Here is a 12,896-nt window from a genome sequence, read left to right on the forward strand (position 1 = left end):
TGTAGCTCTCCATACATTCATGACATTTGCTACCCTCTTCATTTTCTCATAAATGTTTCCTGTCCTCGTACTAACCACCATCTGGTATCTTCTGCGTCCTCGTCTCCTTCCACTCTCCGTCCCTTCCATAGCACACATCAGTAAACAATCTCTTCTCATCCAGCGTACCATCCCATTGCGTTTCCTTTTCCTGATTACATTTAAAATTGCTCTCTTCCCCCAATCTATTTAATACCTCCTCATTCCTCACCTTATTTAGCCACTTTATCCTCTTCATCCTTCTTCACACCCACATCTCAAATGCTTCTATTCTTCTCTCATCGTCTTTCGTCAGTGTCCATGTGTCAGCTCCATATACACTCCTGGAAATGGAAAAAAGAACACATTGACACCGGTGTGTCAGACCCACCATACTTGCTCCGGACACTGCGAGAGGGCTGTACAAGCAATGATCACACGCATGGCACAGCGGACACACCAGGAACCGCGGTGTTGGCCGTCGAATGGCGCTAGCTGCGCAGCATTTGTGCACCGCCGCCGTCAGTGTCAGCCAGTTTGCCGTGGCATACGGAGCTCCATCGCAGTCTTTAACACTGGTAGCATGCCGCGACAGCGTGGACGTGAACCGTATGTGCAGTTGACGGACTTTAAGCGAGGGCGTATAGTGGGCATGCGAGAGGCCGGGTGGACGTACCGCCGAATTGCTCAACACGTGGGGCGTGAGGTCTCCATAGTACATCGATGTTGTCGCCAGTGGTCGGCGGAAGGTGCACGTGCCCGTCGACCTAGGACCGGACCGCAGCGACGCACGGATGCACGCCAAGACCGTAAGATCCTACGCAGTGCCGTAGGGGACCGCACCGCCACTTCCCAGCAAATTAGGGACACTGTTGCTCCTGGGGTATCGGCGAGGACCATTCGCAACCATCTCCATGAAGGTGGGGTACGGTTCCGCACACCGTTAGGCCGTCTTCCGCTCACGCCCCAACATCGTGCAGCCCGCCTCCAGTGGATCGCGACAGGCGTGAATGGAGGGACGAATGGAGACGTGTCGTCTTCGGCGATGAGAGTCGCTTCTGCCTTGATGCCAATGATGGTCGTATGCGTGTATTGCGCCGTGCAGGTGAGCGCCACAATCAGGACTGCATACGACCGAGGCACACAGGGCCAACACCCGGCATCATGGTGTGGGGAGCGATCTCCTACACTGGCCGTACACCACTGGTGATCGTCGAGGGGACACTGAATAGTGCACGGTACATTCAAACCGTCCTCGTTCTACCATTCCTAGACCGGCAAGGGAACTTGCTGTTCCAACAGGACAATGCACGTCCGCATGTATCCCGTGCCACCCAACGTGCTTTAGAAGGTGTAAGTCAACTACCCTGGCCAGCAAGATCTCCGGATCTGTCCCCCATTGAGCATGTTTGGGACTGGATGAAGCGTCGTCTCACACGGTCTGCACGTCCAGCACGAACGCTGGTCCAACTGAGGCGCCAGGTGGAAATGGCATGGCAAGCCGTTCCACAGGACTACATCCAGCATCTCTACGATCGTCTCCATGGGAGAATAGCAGCCTGCATTGCTGCGAAAGGTGGATATACACTGTACTAGTGCCGACATTGTGCATGCTCTGTTGCCTGTGTCTATGTGCCTGTGGTTCTGTCAGTGTGATCATGTGATGTATCTGACCCCAGGAATGTGTCAATAAAGTTTCCCCTTCCTGGGACAATGAATTCACGGTGTTCTTATTTCAATTTCCAGGAGTGTAATACCACACTCCATTTGGAGAGCATCACCAGTCTCTTCCTCATGTCACTGTCCATACACCCTCACAAATACCTCCATTTTTTATTAAAAGCCTTCTTGGTAATTGCTGTATGTGTTTTCACCTCCTTATTACATCTCGTGTCATTCGAAATAATGCTTGCCAGATATCTGAAAGCACTAACCTAATCTACATCTTCTTGTCCTAACTTCTTAGTTCTTCTTATTTTTCTTCGAGTTATCACCATCCAGTTTGTATTTCTCTTATTGATTCTCATTCCGTTTTCCTCACAGTCCTTAATTAATTCTTTTAACATTCCAATCGTAAAACAGGTCATTGAGAAATTATTTTTGAAAAACTTTTTTTACTCTAATAGCTGGTCTTTATAGATTTTTATGAGCTGAATACCAATCTAGCCTTAGTATTTTTGTATCATCCGTAGTTTGCGAGACATATGCTTTTTACTATATAGTATAAAAATCCTATGCTATATGGCAAACGGGGAAATTAATGAAATGCTTTGTTAGAACATAAGCATGGTTTGTATTTACAGTAAGCTACTTAAAACATTGATATGTCCTAATAGAGGTTCCACTTGTCAGCTGGAATTGGTTTACATTTTCTTTCACTTTTTTCATTGAAGCTCCTTGTGTAGCTTTTTCTACAATGAGTCGCTTGCTAAACTTCTCAGCGAAGTGACCAACAGAAGTCCCCCATCATGTTGCTGTTCCAATGGCCTTGGTAGCGTTTTTACCATCACTTTAATGTCCTGATGAAAACGCTCTCCTTGCTCGTCACTAACATCTCCGATATTGTCTGAGAAGAAATCGAGGTGATTCTTCAAAAAGTGAACTCTCAGGCTCATTGAACATCTTAACGTTTCAAACTTCTTTAACATGGTAGCTATAATATAAACACATTCTGGGTCTTTCTCATCTCCTAAGAACTTTGTAACCACTTGCTTGAATGATACACACGCTTCTTTCTCATTTAAGGTCATTGTGGATTCAAAGTTAACATCAAACATCAATTTTCTAATGTCAGGTCTGACAAAGACGCCTTCTTTTTGTTTAGCTTCTGAAAGGTGTGGAAACTTTTGGCAGAGATACTTAAAACATAGTCCATCTTTAGGCAAAGCCTTTACAAACTGTTTCACAAGGCCTAACTTTATATGTAGAGGTGAGAGGAGTACGTTTTTTGGATCTACAAGGTTTTATCATAGAATGTTCTTCTCACCAGGTTTTAAAATCTCCCTCACGGGCCAGTTCTACCTGCACCAGTGTTGACCCCTAGCCCTATTGTCCCATTCACACATGAAACACAGAAATTTGGTAAAGCCACCTTGCTGACCAAGAAGCATGGATGTTACTTTTAAATCGCCACATATCATCCAACCATTACCAAAATAGCCTATTTTGTTAAACACTATTCCTAGGTTTTCAAAGCTTTCTTTCATATGTTCGGAATGTCCAACAGGCATAGATGCATACATGTTACCATTTTGTAATAAAACAGCCTTTAAACTAGTTTTTGATGAATCAACAAACAGCATACAGTCTTCCTTTTTGTATTCAATACCAAACTCATTCATCAGACTGGGAATGTCTAAGCAGTACACTAAATCACCTTCTTGTCGAAGAAACTTGGAAAATTGCTGCTCTCTCTTTCTATACATGCATTTGCTGATTCCAACTGCCAATAACTTCTTTTCCTTTAATTTAGAGCCAAGCAATACAGCTTTTTCTTTCGTTAAGCCCAGATCCCTAACCAAATCGTTAAGCTCGATCTGAATAAACAATTTGGGCTCTAGACTTTCTGTATTACCATGGAATTTATCATCATCTGGTTCATCTAAATCAGATTGTACATCAGAAAATACTTCTGTTGGAATAGAATTTAAATCATCTTATTATTCAGGAAAGGACAAATCTACACCACGCCGTACTGGTCAGATGGCAGATGGGAGGCTAGGGCAGCTTATTACCTTCTTGTTTTGCGCATTATGACCAGTAATATCAACACTGCGAAAGAAGCAATCATTGGAATGATTTCTAGGCGCCATACATATCATAGGAACAGCAAATCTATAGGCTTTTTTCTCCTTTATGGAGCATTTTATCAGATGTTCAACACACACATAACGTACTTTATGCAGCATCCAAGATTTATCTTGATCGCCAAGTTTAGATCCAATGTATCATAGATAAATCTTTTTCGCAAAGTCTGTAATATTTGTTTGGTGATTTGTAATCAAAACTTGACCAGAAATATAACAAAAACTTTTAGCAGAGTTTTTATAGCCACAATTAGATATTGTACTGAACACATGTACAGGAAATGGGAAATTGAGGTTAGATTGACAGTAAATAAAACATCATCTGTTAACACAAAAATAGAATCGACCTCTCTTTGCCAGGGAAAGTTTTTCTGTAGTGCTACCAACATCATCTACATTCATTACACCTCCTTTTTAAATTATTTAAACTACATAAAAGCAATTAAATTCTTTAAAAAATCGCTTAATTTAATAAATTTAATTGTAAAATGTGGAGAAATGGTGGGTGATACAGTTTTTTTAAGTATCATACTCGGATTTCCCACCATAAAAAACATAATAATAAAGTATTTTCAGCAAAAAAATTTTCCACCGTTGGTCTGTGTAATTCTTTCGCTCTTGACAATAACGCCCTATCATTCTCAAATCGAATACAATGTATTTGTCTACCACCAACCCCCACTTCTCTATTTTATTTCCAACATTTCTGAATAATATGCTCCACACACACAAATATATGTTAAACAGTAGATGTGCTTTCCTCTGTCATCTCATTCCCAATCTATACTCGTATTTCCTGCTCTTCGTATAAGCCTTTTATCAGCCTTCTGACCCACCAACTGATATCATTTTTCCTTAGAATGTCCATTAATTTATTGGACTGACTCTATCAAAGGCTGCTCCAAGTGAGTCAAAACAGTATAAACTTCTCCAGCTCTTTCAAAGTATCTCTCAGCCATGACTCACAGCAGTCCAATTGCATCTCTTGCACCTTTCCCTCTTCTCAATCCATACCATTCCTCTGTAATACTTTTTTCCAGTATTCTGTGAAGTCTTCAATTTATTATCCTTAGCAAAACTTTTGCTGCACGAGAAGTCAAACTTACTGTTCTAAAATCATCACGTTTCTTGGCATTCCTTTTCTTCTAAACCGGTATCATTACAGCCGTGGGGAAGTAGATAAATATTCAAATGTGTGTGAAATCTTATGCGACTTAACTGCGAAGGTCATCAGTCCCTAAGCTTACACACTACTTAACCTAAATTATCCTAAGGACAAACACACACACCCATGCCCGAGGAAGGATTCGAACAACCGCCAGGATCAGCCACACAGTCCTTGACTACAGCGCCTCGACCGCTCGGCTAATCCCGCACGGCTGGGAAAGACATCCGGCCATTCATCTTTTTAATATATTTTATTAGACAGACATGTTAATTCCTTCACACAACTACTGCCAGGGCTTTTAAACAACTCTGCTGGTAATCCATCAATCCTCAGCACAATAACCAAAGATAATTTATATTCTAATACTATTTCCTGTAATTGCGTTGGCGCATATAGCTGTCATTAAGTTATTGTTTTCTACTTGAGTTCCACCAACACGACATAGACGAGAAGGCCGAACAACTGCTAGAACTTGAAGTTGTGTTGCCAGTGGGAAGTGGCGAAAGTCAGCAGCTGTCTTATGCTGTATAACAACGTTTTTGGAACAAAGAAACTCGTTATACTATGTGATCTTTACTGGACTGCTTAAGCTCCTGCAGCCTATGTTATCTAAGTTGTGTTTGTGTGAGTTTAGCGCAGCTAACAGCGCGTTGATTCTGTTTCATCTTCATTATTGTTCTGTGGTGTTGCCTACCGAAATGTAATGGAAAGTACATAGCAGAAAACAAGGATAATGTGTTCATATTTCCTGAAGACATTATGAGACAGAAATGGCTCTATTCAGTTCCAAGGCTGGGTTTGACAGTTACTATCCATTCAGCGGTAAGTTTAACATGTAGCTTTGCTGTGAATGTAAATTACTAATGAATGTTTTAGAGTTTGTATCATTATTGTTTGCCCTATTACTTGACTTGAATAGGTCATCGTTAATGAACTCCACTGCTCATTTTTCAGGTGTAACACAGGCATTTTAAAGCCAGCCGCATTATCTGGGAAGAATATGCGACGGACGGAGAAATAATAAGTGGGTCACTTTCAGAACCACAGCTTGATTCAAACGGCGTGCCACGCCATTTTTCCGATATGTCCAGTCGAACCACTCTTAGTTGCAGCAGCACCCAGGGAGCGACCACAAGACGAAAAGGCGAGCGCTGGAGGCAGCGTCAATGCAGGAAAGCATCAAGATTAGTGCAGCCAACTATAATGAATATTTAAAACGAATATAGCTGACTTGACGAACTAATAGATGAAATTAATGCCATAATTCTGCAGATGAGGAGGAGGAGGAGGAGGAGGAGGATATTAGTGTTTAACGTCCCGTCGACAACGACGTCATTAGAGACGGAGCGCAAGCTCGGGAGAGGGAAGGGTGGGGAAGGAAATCGGCCGTGCCCTTTCAAAGGAACCATCCCGGCATTTGCCTGAAGCGATTTAGGGAAATCACGGAAAACCTAAATCAGGATGGCCGGAGACGGGATTGAACCGTCGTCCTCCCGAATGCGAGTCCAGTGTGCTAACCACTGCGCCACCTCGCTCGGTCTGCAGATGAAATGGGCGAAAGTAGTGAAAGAAGATTTTATTATTATTATTAAGTATATCGATCTTAATGTGCAGTCCCATTACTTATTTTGTGTTGTGATTGATAATCAATTGAATGCGGAGTTTTGCGCAAAAGAACTGCATTAAAAAAATTATTGTCATGGAATTTGTTCTTGAAGCAATAATGCTACTAGAAAATTATGTGAATACACCCAACTGTTATGTGCATGCCTCAGTGTATTTGTATAAAAGTATTATTTGGAAATGTGTGGGTGTTTTGCTAATCAACTACTGTACTTAAAAAATGCCCCAGGTGTTCCTAACAGTTCATACTCACAACAATAACACTCTTTGCCAATAACGCGAGTAGATTTTTTTGCAAATGTGGTACTCATGTTTTGTAGTACGCTATGTACCGAATAAATCATAGTTATGCGTTCTTAATTGTTTTCGTCTTATTTCCATGTAAACAACTCTATGTGCTTTCTCTGTTATCTGGCCTTATTTAAGTATCAAATCATTCCACAACTTTACGAGCCACTCCGTTGTTTTGGCGTTGGGTGCTTTGTGTTGCGATCGCATGGTTGTGTGGCTTTGTCCTTAGGTCGTGTTTGTTGAACATGGATTCCGTGCAACGAGAAAGCTCTTTCCGAAAGAAAGTGCTGAATGGAAACATCCGTATTCACACAAATTTGGTCTACATAAATGAAATTAGAAATGTATGATTTAATCTTTGCATACATATGAAAGATACAGTTACAATATCATTTTCTGTATTTTTCTCATTTCTTATTCAAGGTTTGCCTTTTTCAGTCACCTAACACAATTTAGATTTCTGTCCTGAACAAAGACTAAAAAGTTCCTTTTCATGGTAAACATTACTGTCTTCTGCCCTTAGCCCGCCACGGACGAAAATATTATTCTTGGTTAACAAACAAAAATATATCATCACCTTTGTCCGGAAAGCTTTAATTCACATATGGAGAAATGTTAAATGTTGAGAGTAATATTTAGTAGGTAATGGCAATATGTGACATTCGTCTTTCGTATGATCAGGATTATAGCGGGTCAAAAGGAAAATGAAGATTCTGCGTAGCATAGATTTATTTCAAATTTAGTACATACATTTTTTGTCTAGGTAACTACGACTGGTAATTAATAGAGCACTTTCGTGGAAATCATACAGCTCGCTGACGGATGAAAACTGAATTGTAACTTAAAAACTAATTAATCAGCATTTCGTTTGGAACACAATACTACCGTTCATATACGGTCCTTTTCCACAGATTCTCTCCTCACTTTTATTCTTCATCAGCCGATAGTCAGTTACATCATAGCGTATGTTAACCTGATCTCTTCGTGGCAAGGACCTTAGATTCCACGGATTTAGCGTGATTTTATACCTAGTGGCGTACTTGGGAATTGTTTCCCTTGTGAAATCATGTATATTTGTGACACACACCTGCAACTAATTACTTACCTCCAGACCGAAAGCCATGTTTCAGTTGAAACTATCATCACTTACCACTTTTAGAAATATGGTACTGATTTATGTCCTCGTCTGTCCTTGGGTGCCTACAATAATTTCCCCTGAAGAAAAACAGAAATTATATTTCGGGATTCAACAGCAAAGTGAATAAAGCATGAAAATTATGGACTTTTATAGAAACACCTGAAAAGATGAGTGTCAATTACGTCACATGGATATCTATTGTTTCCTTCATGTGGGGTGCTACAGCTGTAAATTTGTTAGAGACATTTTAAATGTTTCCACCTCATCTGTTGCTGATAATCATTCTATATATTAAAGCTCTCACTATAAGCCAATTTCCAGCCTCACAGCCATTTTTGAGTGAGACTAAAAAAATAAAGCAAGACAAAGATACAGCAATTTTATGATTGGCTTAATGAGACACAAAAATATTTTACTGAAGATACAAGAGTCACCATATTTTAGTATTATACTATCATTAAACGGAGGACATGGTAACTCAGAGCGCGAGAACATAATGTACAAGAGTCAAAATTAAAACCAGAACGATTACTGAGTAACATTTGCTTTCGAAACTAATGCCACCTTATATTTGACGTTATGTGCTCGCTTTCATTGTTGAATACCAACTGTAACTTCCGTCCACACGAAAAACGGAATGAAGATACAGCAGTTTAAACAAGTGCTTCCATGGATGGATAAATGTATCGAAACATAAGGTACTGTATGTTATCATAAGCACATATTAGAATGTCGTGGAAACTGTAAAAGAAAAGTTCTGAACGAACAGTGTGCCAGAGCATCAAATGCGTCTGCCGATTGGGGTGAAATGCAGGAAAAGAAAAAGGGGAATCTTTATTGCATTGTGATGATAAATTTATTGGAAATATAGCTCTACCATTGTAACCTCCCCGGAGAAATTAAGAATGAAAATATTTTAAATGTGAATGGTCATCGTGCTAAACGTAACCTCCCAGCAGAAATAAAAGAAAAGTCTATGATAATGAAAACGACCAAAATATTTGGTCCCCACAAAAATTATAGAATAATAATGACCCAAATGTAAACTCGACACAAAAATTTAGAAATGAACATTAATCATTAAACCCACAATAATAGGGCAGCATCGCTAACCTTAGGCCCTGTGCAATAATTAATCTGATAAATTGATTCTGGGAGGAAAAGCATAGGAAATATTGTTTCAATTGGAATGATTCTTTTCTTAAAAACGATTGTTTTGAAAACAAAATTATTATTGGAGTATTTCTTGAACAAATTAATTACAATTAACATACATTACATTATCAAATGTGCGCAATGCTGCTTCATTACCTTATTTAACAATATACCTCGTCCCGAACCTTGCCCAGAGATGTAAAGGGCGCACGCCGCCGACCCATGCCGACGGCCGCTCAGTACTACCGTCCACTCGCTACTACAGTCGGCTGACTACTCCCTCTCGCGACTCGCTACACACAACATCCTACTCGCAACTGAGTACAACTCGCAACTGAACTCTCGCGCAGTCAAGCGCAGACTAGGCACGATAAATAACTCTCTGGTAAGAGATTCTGTCATTCCTCGCCATCGCTGGTACTGAATACATACGCGTTTCACCATATGGTACATCATCAGAAACGTAAATCAGTGACAATGTGTCTACGTACATATAACAAATATGGTTTACCTTTTCTAGAAAGTGACATTTTACGATTGCCGATAGCTCACGTTCGAAGTCTAAATAGTTATTGTGATGCATGGCTCTGTGAGGTTGCACATAAACATGAAATGTTACGTAATAAATGACAAAGCTAAACGTATGTTTAGAAAAACTGACAGGAGTTGTTTTCCACAGCAAAGGAATAACATGTAGTAAAATCATAATTTGCCATGAAATGATAATTAGTTCACAATCTGTTATCAAGGAGCTAAGGTCGTCTTAACCTAAATGTGTTACCAGCAGCTGAAAAATGGCAGATGATGCAGCAAGTAAAAATATATGTATATAAGAGCTTGACATGTAAGGTTTTCAGTATTGAAAGAGTGTATGGAAGTGGTTTGCTACTCCAGAAATAGGTGACAAGCTGTAACATTTAGATGACAGTAACATATATAATAAAGCGATGGTCACTTTAAACTAGTATCATGGTCTTAGAACGTACTCACTTGGCTATATCGAACAATGATGGTCTTTACAATATGTTCTATTATTTAAATTACTGTAATTATCTTTAGATCTATTTTAAAATAAGGTACCACTGAAATAAATTAACTGAGTAAGAAGAAAGGAATATTTTGAACTCTACAGTAATCACAGCCTATTGGAAATATTAAGTGTTTTTCGAATACGGTATAAGAAAGTAAAGAGATCTTTTATTGAATGAAATATCTCACTGCGCCGAACACGTTGATTCGCTTACTATAAGCAACCAGAGGTGAGAACTTGCTGTGACATATTCGTCTCACTAACCACTGGTGTTTCAGAGACTTAAAATAACGCAAAACTTATGATATGAAGCAAAATAACTTTTCGTGGTCAGACAAATACATAAAGGAATAATACGTCTTTACAGTATTAAATTTACTATGGCAAAATGTCCTTGGTGAATTTAGTTTCGTGTTCATTAAGGCCGAGGGCTGACGTCTGTTTGTCTGGATAATGCTGGCGCCTCCTAATGCTTTCTCCAGAATGAGGGGACGAAACTTTACGCATAGAAAACCACCTCGAACCACAGCCTAGAGTACATAAAGTAAATAGCAGCCGTGAAAACATTCATTGCACGATTACTGCTCCAAACAGTTTCGTGGAAATTGATGATTCTCTTTCCAGTACTAGGTGTACTGTGTCGCTAGTTTCGTCTTCCACACAGCAGGCTACGCCTTAGCGCTCTCCACGGACCCACCCTGCTGACTGCTGGTAAAGATGGTTTCCGGCTCGCCTGTTGTGTGTCCGCTTTCTAAACTTTTTATCTTCCCCTCGGGCGTGCCGCTGTCGCTCGGCACGAGGGAGCGCTTCCGAGGAAATTGAAAGAGAACCGGTCAGGCAGCGGTGCACTGAAGGCTTTATTCAGCAACCGATGCGACTGCGTGCCCTGAGGGAGCCCCAGTTGCCAGAAGGAGACTGTGTTCCAGCGCTGGAACAGCGAAACGCTTTTCACCTGCACACAGTTCCGTCTCGCCCCCAGACGTGTGCAAACACCCCCGGCTAGTATTTTACCCATGATGTTTGTTTAACAGCAGACGAGTGTTTCCTGCTCGCGATAACGGAAACGTATCCGTGTACCGTAAAGCGAGGAAATGTCCTTTTCCTTCGTCCTCCGTTCAAGGCGCACAAAGTTCGCTGTTTAGATTAATGGCTGAGATTCAGTGCGTAAGGTTTACTCGTCAGTCTCGCCACACAGTTTGTTAGCCCCTGAAGCGGAAGGACCAGACTTCAACTTGTACTCTACCCACAATATGCGGTAATCAACGACCCTTGTACATTATACTGACATTTCCTGAAACAGAGAATCATTAGTTTGCCGTAGATTCGTTAACTTCTGAACATTTTTTCAGTTAGTGTGTCCATTCATTACTTAATTATTTAGTTTTTTACATGTACTGACAATATTTTGTATAACCCGAAATTTACACTCCCCATAACTGTTATTTCATTTAAAGATAACAGTTTGCATCACTGACCACGATAAAAATCAAATTTGACCAAATACCACGAAAATTAGAAAAGTCTTGGCTTTGTGAGTAGCAGAGCTCGCATCTTGATCGAAAACTTCGTAAAATAAACTTCTTCCCACATATTCGTTGATCATGTGCGTTACACCCTTCAGTCTCGTATACATTTTACATAGTAGAGAAGTTAATTATTCTTGTTCTGATTTTTCTTCAAGGTTATAATATTACGCGTAAACAATATTCTACCAGAAAGCGGGTATACCAGACCGAAACAATTCGAGTCATGAACTCTGTCAACTCTGAAAGATCCATTACAAACGCATGTGAACTTTGAAATTTTGTTGCATATCACCATTACTGACCAAATCGTGCTGTTCTTTATCTGGAGGTTTCTTTACTTTCTTTTCGTTTACATCTTTAGCATCTTTCAGTTGATGCAGAATGTGTCCACTTAAGACGGCAACGTCCTTATCCTCATCTGGATCTCTTTTCGGCAATAGGGAAGCGTCCGATTCCATTCGTCTACTTTGCCCCATGACGTCATCAGTATGGCGGAAATGCCTACTTCCTGCGTGTACAAAATGGCGACGAAGTCGTCCCAACATATACATGCCAGCAAACAAGAACAAAAGTGAAAACGTCACAAGAACGTCTCAGTCCAACAATAAAATGAAATTTACGGGACAGTCGCGAGAAATAGGGGGTTTATCACGGGGACCAGCTAAATATATACCAACACTGCACCATCCTAAAACAAAAATTATAAGAAAAATCTCAACTTACGACGTAACGATACAACCACAAAACCAACACAAATGTATCCTTCACTCGACCTATAAGGCTCAAACGTAGCTCTCGATACCTAGTGGCAAACTACAAGTTAAAAAGAAAATCACATTCACAAACTTCACATACCTACAGAAAACAACACCTAAACCACAACCCCAACAATTCGAAAACCCAAAATATTCCATACTCACTAGATCACTTAACACAAAACTGAAGAAACATAAATATAAAACAGGCAAAGCATCAGAATATCTTTAGAATAAAACCAAAATAAAAATATTGACCATTAAAGGCTTTCGACAAAATCACCTTGGTTGGCCAAAACACACACACACACACACACACACACACACACACACACACACACACACACACACATAAGTCTCGACGACGAACACAAAAGTAATCACAC

The sequence above is a fragment of the Schistocerca americana genome, chromosome 7 (genome assembly GCF_021461395.2).
Source record: "Schistocerca americana isolate TAMUIC-IGC-003095 chromosome 7, iqSchAmer2.1, whole genome shotgun sequence".
Classification (NCBI taxonomy): Eukaryota; Metazoa; Arthropoda; class Insecta; order Orthoptera; family Acrididae; genus Schistocerca; species Schistocerca americana.